The following is an 11052-nucleotide window of genomic DNA, read 5'->3' on the forward strand; positions in this document are numbered from 1 at the left end:
CTGATCAACAACTCTATGTTTCCCCTTGAGTTTTCTGCATTCATTGATTGTAGCCTGTTCTGTCCTTAGACCCTCAAAGAACTCTGAAAAGAAAAAAAAAGTGTGTGAAGAAAGAGAAAGATGGAAGCCCAGGGACAGAAACCAAGGAGGGAACCGGAGTAGGGCAACTTGAAATTGTCTGCTAGGAGGCAGAACTCAACAGTTTGGGGAAAAAGGAAACAAGTATGGCTGGACCACTCCAGTTCAGAGTTCCTAGCTCATGATAATCATCATTCTTCTTTGGTTTGTTTCTTCTGTTGGTCAATTTTCAATTTATTATTTTTTTTACATTTAAAAGATACTCTACTAAGGCAGCTTTAAAAAATAATTTAAAGGCAAATATAAATAAAGTCCCTAATCAGCTGACTTTTTGTTAATGAAGAAGGAGATTATTGTAGGTGGACTTGACTTGAAATGGAAGGCCTTTAAAGAGGGTTTAGGATATTAGTAAGCAAAAGAAGGCAATCTGAAAGGGCTACATACCATATTTTGTAGGAAGATTAATTGTTGCCATGGTCTTGGGAGAAGGTAAGAATGAATAAGTGGAGCACAGGGGACTTTTAAGGCAGCAAAATTATTCTGTATGACACAAAGTAGGGACTTTGGTTGATAATGATATGTTCATTCATTCAAATGTAGCACACTGTGTAAGATATTGTTGGTAGGGGAAGCTATATGCCTATGGGGAAGAGGGTATGGGGGAACTCTGTACTTTCTTCTCAGTTTCCCTATGAACCTAAATTACCCTAAAAATAGTCCATTAATTCTTTTTTTTTAATGAAACAAACCACCCGAGATCATACCACTTTTTAAAAATATTCTTATTTTTCTGAGTGGCCCTTATGCGTATGCACACACATTACAGGATAGCTTCGATTATTGAGGGAAAATCACTTGAGCGCCTGCATTTTAATTTAACACAGGATGAGCTATTCATTGCTTAGCAGAACCCAGTGGTTTTAATTGCCTAAGCATTTCTGCATCTAAACTATTTATTTGTAAGATATATTAGGTACCAAAACTTAATGGAGAAGCAAAGGGTAGGAAGCTAAAGTTTATGGAGCACTTACAAATTACAGTCTCTATGCCAGGTGCATTACATATTTTCATTTAATTCTCATAACAACCTATGAATCGGGTGTTATTATCTCCATTTTTATAAGGAAGCAAACTGTAATTTAAAAATAACTCAATTATCGGATTAACCAAAATCCTTGGACAAGTTTAGATGTTATTGGTGATACACTCAACCCAGATCTTCTTATGATATGAAAAGTAAATCAGAATAATATTTAACAAAGCATATTTTATGAGACCCTATTTTCATAGGAAATTTAAAAGTAGATAGATGATTGCTAGGTAGAGAGAGAGGGGGGGATATTGATAGTCATATATATACATAGTGGCAAATACATACGTCTCTTTCTCCTGTAAGATTTGAGAAGTTCTAGGTGAATATTTTAAAAGCTTTTATCCTACAGGAAATATTAGGGCTTTTATATACTAATGTACACTGAAGTTTTGTTCTTATTTTTTGGAGCAAGAATACTACAGTACTAGTTCCATCAAACACACTGGGAATCCTGACCTATAAAATTATTCACAATTTATTCAGAGGTCTTGCTGGTTAACTTTCAGGATTTCCAGAATACATTCTATGACAGTGTCCATAAAAATTTCAAGTTTTGCCTTATTATTTACTTAATCAAATGAATAATATACCTTGGGGTTAAGCCATAAAATGATGTAGAAGCATAGAATTGTAGGCCTGGAAAAGATCACAAGAACTCAAGGCAGCCTTCTCCCAGGCTTCAGAGAGGACCACACCTAAGCCTTCACAGACAGATGGGTATCCAGCTTGTTGCAAAAGACCTCCAGGGAAGAAAATTCCATAACCTCCCTGTAACTTATTCCAGATGCCCAACTTTTCTGAGAAAATAATGAGCTCCTTGAAGCTCTTCTAACCTATTATGCAAATACTGAGTGCTTCATCATCATGGTGGCATATTACATGCAGGTGTTTAGATTAAACAAAGGGTAAGGTGAAATAAGTGAAGATATCTATGTCTAGCTATATTAAACCCAGGTCTCCTGCATTGCAGGTAGACTCTGCCATCTGAGCCACCAGGGAAGCCCATCTCTATCTATACCCATGCCTATATCTATTTATGTGATATAAGATATAGACCTATCTATCCACAGAGAAAATGCAGGAATTTAAAATGTCCTCTCAGAATCATCTTTGACTTCTTCTTCTATCTGTTTTCATAGTTTCAATTAGTCATTTCACCCTGTAATTCTCTCCTTTGATGCATCTCTTGGTTCAATCCCTTCCTCTTTTTCCCTTGCCATCCATATTTGAAGCTGTCATTCTTGCTAGCTTGAATTTCTCAACTCTTGCCTAATTTTCTTATCTCTAGACTTGCCTTCTTAATTTGCCCCAGTGCAAGCACATTCTTCCTCACATTGCAGCTCTGTCTTGTTTCTGCTGTGCCCAACATTTTTGATGATTCCCTATTGACTGCAGTGTAAATATGAACTTCTGAGATTGGCCCATTTAGCTCCTTTTGGTTTGACTCCAACTTCCCTTCCCAGTCTCATCTCTAGTTATTCTTCACCACACATTCAACACAAGGCAAAGAGTTGGACATGACTTGGCAACTGAACAACAGCAACACGTTCAACACATTGCTCATAGAGACCATTCTTTTATACTCTGGATTTTCATGCCTTTGACATTTCTTTATTCTGCCAAAATTTCATTTTTTCCTTCCTTTGTTATGTTCTTATTCATCTTCTAGTCCTAGCTTCTCTATAGAATCTGCCCAGGTCTCCCTAGGGCAAATATTGTTTTCTCTTCTTTTTTGCTTTCCAAAATTTCTGTACATACTTCAGTCACAACGCTTAGGAAGTTATGTCATGAAAAATGGCAGATATTCAACCAATGGGTAGCATGACTTTGGTAAGTGCTGTGGAGAGGGGTGATGGGCAGAGGCCAAGAGGACTGAACAGATGGGAGACAAGGACTGACTGTCTACAGCTAAGAAACAGGAGATCATGAGGATGGTGAAGAAAGATACCTCCCCAAAGAATGAGTGGGCTTTGTCTATAATTCAGGAAAGACGGACAGGTGCAGGGCTGAGGGCAGGCTGAAGTTCTTCCATGTCCTCCGGAACCAAGGACATAAGGGAGAGAGCAGCCACAGAAGCTAAGAACCTCCAGTGGAAGAACTTCCAACATGCCTGCCATCTCTAGGACTAGTGATGACCTAGGTCAAGGCCAGGAACATTGGAGGAAGGGAAAATGTAGTTGCCATCATCATGTGATAAGCACAGCTTCAACTGTTTTATGTCATGGTGGGTTGTAGCTCTCTATGGTGTGAATACCTGACTAGCATTTCAGTTGTTCTCAGGAGCTCTAGTTGGGAGAGAAATGAGCAGGCTAATGTGACAACACTCTTCTGAAATTAACTACCTTGCAGACATTTCAAATAAACTGCTGTGATGAGTGTGTTTAAGGGTGTTGTTGAGTCAGTCGATGAATACATGAACTAGAAATGGAGGGCTTTCTTAGGAAATATCCATTTAAGAGGGTCTCAACAGTTCACAATCAATTTAATCACAATGACTTAAGACTTATTCTTTAAAACACCACAACTTATATATATGTAAACAACTATTGCTTTTCTCCAAGTGGTTATCTTACGTAAGTGCACATTTAGGAAAATCATATTGCCATTTTTGTCTTGTTATAATTTATTGAATGCCTACCATGTGCTGGACTCTGCTATGAAAGCTTTACAACCTTTAAATCTTATAGCATTCATAGGAGGTAAACATTGTTATCTTAGTTGTATAAATGAGAAAACAGAGTGACTTGTCCCCAAAGGGCAACAGCTTGGTCAGCTGGTGGCAGAGCCAGTGGTTGGTCAAAATTCAATTTGAGAATAAAGCTCATGTTCTTATTCTGCTATGTTGACTCAAAACATTTGTTTAGAAATGTTTTTAAAACCTAAGTCATACTAATTTAATACATTCAAAGTAATGAACCTTTTTACTTTCAGGATGAATTTGAGTTTAGAGGGAGAGGATGGGATGATTTGGGAGAATGGCATTGAAACATGTATACTATCATGTAAGAAACGAATCGCCAGTCTATGTTTGATGCAGGATACAGGATGCTTGGGGCTGGTGCACGGGGATGATCCAGAGAGATGATATGGAGTGGGAGGTAGGAGGGGGGTTCATGTTTGGGAACTCATGTACACTTGTGGTGGATTCATGTCAATGTATGGCAAAACCAATACAGTATTGTAAAGTAAAATAAAGTAAAAATAAAAAATTTTTAAAAAATAGCCAAAAGACTTTTGGACCAAGTATGGTGAAAATGGTGAAAAATTGGGGTACATTAATATGATTTGGGAACAAAAATGAAGTGTGATTCTAGAAGAAATACACTGAATGCTTTGCCTGATTTTTTTTTAAACTGAGTTTAAAGATACTTTAAAATATTATTGGTTTGGGTATTTCTAAACTGCCACAGATCCTGCAAGAGTGGGATTTGATATAGAACATTTTAATTTTATATCAAATCTGTAATCCCAGCCTTGACAGTCCATAGAAGTTTACAAGGGTTGTTACAGGTCACTGAATTTTTTCAAATTCCATATCAGTGAGTTGCAGAGCAAACCTCTGAACCCCAGACAGCCAGACTGGAAGTCATTTTCAGTGTGTCCTGGCCCCCAAACACTTTGGGAAATGCTTTTTAGAATCCAACACCCTAGCTAATGAGCCTTTATTCTATGCTTAAAACCTCTAGGGATGATGAGGAGACTTCATCTATAACCCTTGATCAGATTGTAACTATCAGGACATCGTTTTGGTATATTGAGCAGAAATTCTCCATTTATTAGGCATTTCAAGATTTTCAGAAATGATTACAATTTCATGAGCTGAAAAGGAGGAAGTTAATTTAGGCATATTCTAAGGAGATATTCCTGAAATGAAAGTAAAGTTTCCAAAGCAGATAAACTTGATTGCCCCTTACCAGGCTGGTGGTTTTTCTTTTTCTTCTTCTTTTTTTTTTTTTTTTTTTTTTGCCATTACTCAACCCAGCTTTCAGAGTAGACTCAAAGGAAAAGCACTGAAATACTTTTCTGACTTTTCCATATTTAGCGCAGCACCACACAAAATTGCTAAATACCATATAACCACATTTACCATCCTGGGGCCTATAAATTCAGAATTCAGACACTTGATTACAAACCACAGAATAACTCTGTTTAAGAAATAGTATGTGGTATTGTAAGGGAATGGCCCCTATTTAGATGTTCTTCTGGTTATTAACTTAGTAACATGGGCTTTTTTCCTCCCTCTTCCTTCTCAATCCTTCTAACATGGCTGTCATCTCCAATTTCTTGTACAATTTTGTGAGTATTGGGGCTGTATGCCTGCAAGAGTTGGGGGAGCATTTTCTGCCTTAATTATAGTCTTATAGGTAAATAAGCACATACATTTTTGGTTTCTCAGTAAAATTCCATAGCAAGACAGTAATCACCAATTTTAGAGAGTGAAGGTATGAGAGAAAATTGACTCTGCTCATTGAGGGTGGCTCAGGCACCTATGTATACTGTGCTCCTTCTAATTCAGCTGTGAGACCCTCCCATTCCCTCTTCAGATTCATATGCCTTTCCCTACTGTTCCACACCTTTATACCAATGTCTGATCAGACCCATTAGTCCCACTAAAGTATAAATGATGGGAATCATCAACAAATGTTTCTACATTTTACAGTGATCAAAATTGTAAGCTAAGCCATGGGAGGGCACCCACTCCCCCAAACAGGGAGATACCTTAGACCATCTAATGTCACTTCACCAGCTGTTATCCCCCAATCCTTTATTAAGGCCACTATTGTTGATAAACTTGCTTAAATAGATTAGAAAATTATAAAATGCTTAAATGCTCAAATGTTCTTCATGACAGAGTTTTAGTTTTTAAATATAAATTCCCTGTTTCATCCCTCTATGAGAGTAAATGTTTCTTATAACTCAGAAACCATGCCACCACACAAAGAACAAAGAGTTATTATGTGAAAGACAAGTTTGCAGCCTATCCCCTTAACCACCATGCTGGAAAATCCTTCTAGACTACATAAGATGAGAACTTTTATATCAACCTTGATTTTTGGATACAAGCAACAGATACTGATTCAGGGTTACTTTAAGGGGAAAAAAAAAGAGGATAAGAAGCTCATAGAAACTCTGGGGGTGCTGAAAATACAAGTTCAGATACACTGCAGTAAAAAAATAATACCAAAGTTGCACTGCGAAATGAGTCCAGGGAGGATGGCCCTGGAACTGCTATTGCTGAGCCCTAAACAGCCACTTAATCTGTGGACACAAATGACCTCAGACACTGAACACAGCTGCTAGACCTGCTGCTCTGTTGCTCCGAGAACTTGATCTCCTAGCAGCGGCCTCTGTTGCCAGAGGAACTTTGTCTCAAAGCTTTATTGCTTGCATCTCTGGTCCCGTAGTCAAAGACCAGAGTAGATGCATTTGACTGCTAAGGCCTAGGTCATGAGTGTGCTCAGTCACTTTACTGTGTCCGGCTCTTTGTGACGCTATGAACTGTAGCCCTCCAGGCTCCTCTGTCCCTGGGATTCTTCAGGCAAGAATACTGGAGTGGGTTGCCACGCCCTCCTCCAGGGGATCTTCCCAACCCAGGGATTGAACCTGCGTCTCTTACATCTCCTGCATTGGCAGGCAGGTTCTTTATCACTAGTGCTACCTAGGGAGCCTAGGTCACATGCCCACATACTAGCTGCAAGGGGGATTGGGAAAGTGAGTTAGTGGCATTTTTTGTTTCAGTAGTGACCAATATCTGTGCCTCCCATCAAAACCCGTAAGACAGATCATTGCCCATTGGGTTTAGATGCTTGGCAGCCAGAAGGAGCAACAGTTGCCTGCTACACCTGAGAACGAGAGTGGCAAGCTTCTCTACACTGCACAATCTACACCTTCATCCTTATCAGCATGAGATGCTCTTTCCCCTACACCATGACTCTAAGATGATCAGCATGTATAGCAGAGCTTTGTGGTTCACCAGAGTGTTCTATGGACGAATGGTGTCTGCAGAGATCCTGAGTCACACACAACTACTATTTTAAAAGAATGCCAATGTATGGCAAAACCAATACAATATTGAAAAGTGAAAAAAAAAAAAGAGAGAGGAAAAAAAAAGAATTTTCCAGTTTGTTGTGATCCACACAGTCAAAGGCTTTGGCATAATCAATAAAACAGAAGTAGATGTTAAAAAAAAAAAAGATGAAAAAGAAGACAAAAGAAAATTCTAAGTACTTTTGAAAGATTGGTTCTAGTGAATCAATGCTCTGTGGATTGAGGCTAAAGAACATTGTGTCCAGAGTAACTGCATTTTTGGATGAAGAAAGGAGTGCTTCTGTAAACTTGTAATTACCCTTCTGGTGTGCTCGTAATAAATGCCAACAGTACAGATGTCAGCTTCCAGCTTGGACCAATTTGTTGACCGGAACCATTTTATTTTCACCAGAACTCAACTCCCAGAGGTCCCCCCACTATAAACGAGGAAGAAGAGAAATATCTCTATTAGAGGAAGAGTAATAAATCTCGCCTGTCATGGACATCTGTTGTGTTTTCTCCACTCAGTGTTCATTCTTTCTTCTTTCATTAACAGGATCACAGTATTCTTTTGGGAAAGACCCTACCCTCCTAGTTCTAGAGGTGGATGCTCATGTGACCCATGAACAATATGCAGTGATTGATTTGGAGAAAGGCATATGATGTAGAACATCCCAGTCAGAATATTCCAGGTCTTTCCTGGAACTACTGGGAAACAGAAATTCTCTACTAGAATGTCTGAGTCAGTAGGTGGTACATGAATCTTCTGACAGACATCTTATAGAGGGAGAGCCTGTCTGAGAACAGAGCCAACAGAGACTCTCAAGCAGATATCTAAAAGAATAAAATACTTAGAACATTGTGTAACACCTAGATCTCACAGGCTCAAAGCCAGCAACCTTGGGCTTTTCAAGTATCTGAACTTGCAAATATCTTCTTTCCCTTAAGCTGGTGTGAGTTGGTCACCTGTCATATGCCACCAAAGACTCCTAACCAATTCACTGACTTTATTTTTTAATTTATGGAGCTTTGGGCTGCCTTGACTCAAGAAGCCCAGTAATAAGTTGTCTTGAATGTTGTAGAAGAGGCTTATAGAGTAGAAAACTTGGTTTAGATATTTTCTTGCAACATGGAGAATCTAGGATTCAATGAATAAAGACAAATGAGAAGCATTTGTTAAAACACATTAGATGCTATCACAAAAAAAGATAATAATGGAATTGCCATTTAGCACACAGAAAACATTACCCAAATTAGGCTAGTAACTATTTTAGGTTCCATTTAACTTCTCGTGGTAATGCATTTCATAAGTACTTTGTAATTTCTAAGTTTGTGAGGCTTAAATAATTATGTAATTACTTTGCAACAACCACAGAGCGCCACTCAAATTTGGTAGCTACTTTAAGCCATGTTAAGTTTTTCATTATAAATTATATTATGTTTAGTACTTAATTTATAGTTTGTTTGAAAAGAATAACCATATCACACAACTATTCTGTAATAGCATAGCAATTACTCCCATACTGTGGTAACTTCTAGTGGAATGGATATTTCTTTTGTAATTACAAAAATGATAACATCACATCTGACAATTTCCTGGTGATAATATTTCTTACTATAAATTCAACTGTAATTTATTTGCTTCTTCTTGGACATTCTAGCTGAGGGAGAAAATAAATGGGGTAAAATATTTTTCTGCCACTTTAATATTCAATGATATTTAGCAAGTATATACTACAGGAACTGAAGCTTGAAAATAGATTATGTGTAAAGAGATCAAAGTATATTATTTTCCTCCATTTATGCTCTGGCAACAAATAGGCCTTGATCAGCTACAACAGTTCAAGATCAAGGAATCATGCAGGAAAGTTATATTTTATTGTAACATAAACCCAGTTGACAAACTACCCTGAAAGATGTGGTGTGAGAGACAGGCTTCCGTATGGCCTGGAAGGAAAGTGAAAGGCACAGGATGTGGAATTAGAAACCTGAGTTGAAGTCTAACTTTGCTACTTCCTAGCTAGGTGAGCTTACCAACTGGAAAACCTCTCTCAGCTTGTTTCTTTTTTCTGTAGATTTGGCTGACTTCTAATAAGGTTTGTTGCAAAACCAAATGATATAGTGCATTTGGAAGGACGTGTCAAGTACTAAACAAATGTGAGGTACTCTTAAAGAAGAAAGTCCTTTGTTCTCATCCAACTTATTTAGGCTGAAGTAAAATCCTCTTCTTTAATATTAACTCTTACAATGAAAGATAAAGAAAAATAGACCATGCCTACTCTGTGTAAGATACTGCACAAATGCAAAGAATTCATTTTGGTGTCTTGTTCCTTTTGTTGGTACAGTCTGGAATTTTTGCAAGAATTTGCATATATTCATTTTTTTCCTAAAAGATGGTTTTGAGTGCTTTGAAATTTTGCTTTATTAGTGACAAGCACAGATTTTCATAGACAATCAGAAGAAAACAATGTAGACAAGAAGATATTTCTTCACCAAAGGGTTTAGCTACAGGATACAATGCATCTCTAGTCAGCTTCTAGAAGACAAGTATTTGAACCTTAGCTGGAGGATATTAGTGTAGTTTCTTAAGAGTTGTTAGAGTTAAATGTTAGAAAATTCTTTTAAAAATGTAGTCAGATATCATATAATCCTAAATAGGTAGTTTCAGGCTGTTGATCCTCTTCATATTGCTAGATAGTAACTCTATTTGTTAAGTTTAATTGGCTTAATATAAGGTATAATGTTCACATAATTTGTCTTGGATTTAAAAGTCTAGCTCATTATCCTAAACTAAAAAGGGGAATTTTAAAAGGATGTAAAAGACTTCTATAGAGCTTTGAATTTTTGTGTTACATCATCAATATCTGTATTGATTCCATGGATATATACAATGGTAGCAGTGCTTACTATCATTATTTTAAAGTAATTAAGTAATAAAGAATCAATTTATTTTAGCATCAATTCCAGGAGATAGCGGAGGACAGGGGAGACTGGCATGCTGCAGTCCATGGGGTCGCAGAGAGTCGAACACAACTTAGTGATTGAACAACAATAACAAAAGAATTAAAGAAACGAGCAGTATCTTTCCAACTTGAGCCTTTGTTAATCAGCACTGGATATTGGAGTTCTTACTTCAGAAGAGGCCAGACGTTCTAGTGGGGGAAAGGCAAAGGGCAAAGAAAAATACTGACAAAACACTAATATTTAAATGTATTATATCTTCGTAATATCTTGTTTTTCTTTTTTTTTAAAATATGGAACGCTTCACGAATTTGCGTGTCATCCTTGCGTAGGGGCCATGCTAATCTTCTCTGTATCGTTCCAATTTTTAGTATATGTGCTGCCGAAGCAAGCACTTTCTTGTTTTTCTTATTTCCCCCATCATCTGATTTCTTCCCAGCTGTGCAACACACTAATTATGTAATCTTAGGAAAGTTAATCAACCTCTTTGCCTCAGTTTCGACATTTGAAAAAAATGGATAAAATAACAGTGAGTTATTGTGAGAATTAAGTGCAAAAAAATTACATAACATGCTTAGGACACTGTCTGGTACTTAGTACTCACCATGAACTGCTAGTATATGTAATTACTATCATTCATACAACAATTAAGTGACTAAAATGGAAGGAACAAGCTGGATATTTCTGCCTGTGGTAAAACTCATAATTTCAGGTCTGGAAGAGATATTAGGGTCTCTTAGCCTGGCTTCAGCATCATCAACACGTGAAGTAAAAGTGAGAGGTGCCTTCCCTAAAAGAATCCTACAGCAAAAGGGGGTCTAGAATCCAGCCTTCCTGATTCCCTGTGAATGCTGTGTAATTATAAGTGGATTCCTATGACAGAAAGGGCATTT

The 11052-nt window shown here is 37.5% G+C and overlaps 1 non-coding gene across 1 annotated transcript; it reads right to left on the reverse strand.

The window, feature by feature from the left end:
• Positions 1-10446: 10446 nt before the first annotated feature.
• On the reverse strand, positions 10447-10554 carry LOC114115981 (U6 spliceosomal RNA). Its single transcript, XR_003590081.2, has one exon. It is a non-coding gene; the product is annotated as a U6 spliceosomal RNA (small nuclear RNA).
• Positions 10555-11052: the final 498 nt, after the last annotated feature.

Source organism: Ovis aries, chromosome 7 (assembly GCF_016772045.2).
Source record: "Ovis aries strain OAR_USU_Benz2616 breed Rambouillet chromosome 7, ARS-UI_Ramb_v3.0, whole genome shotgun sequence".
Taxonomy (NCBI): domain Eukaryota; kingdom Metazoa; phylum Chordata; class Mammalia; order Artiodactyla; family Bovidae; genus Ovis; species Ovis aries.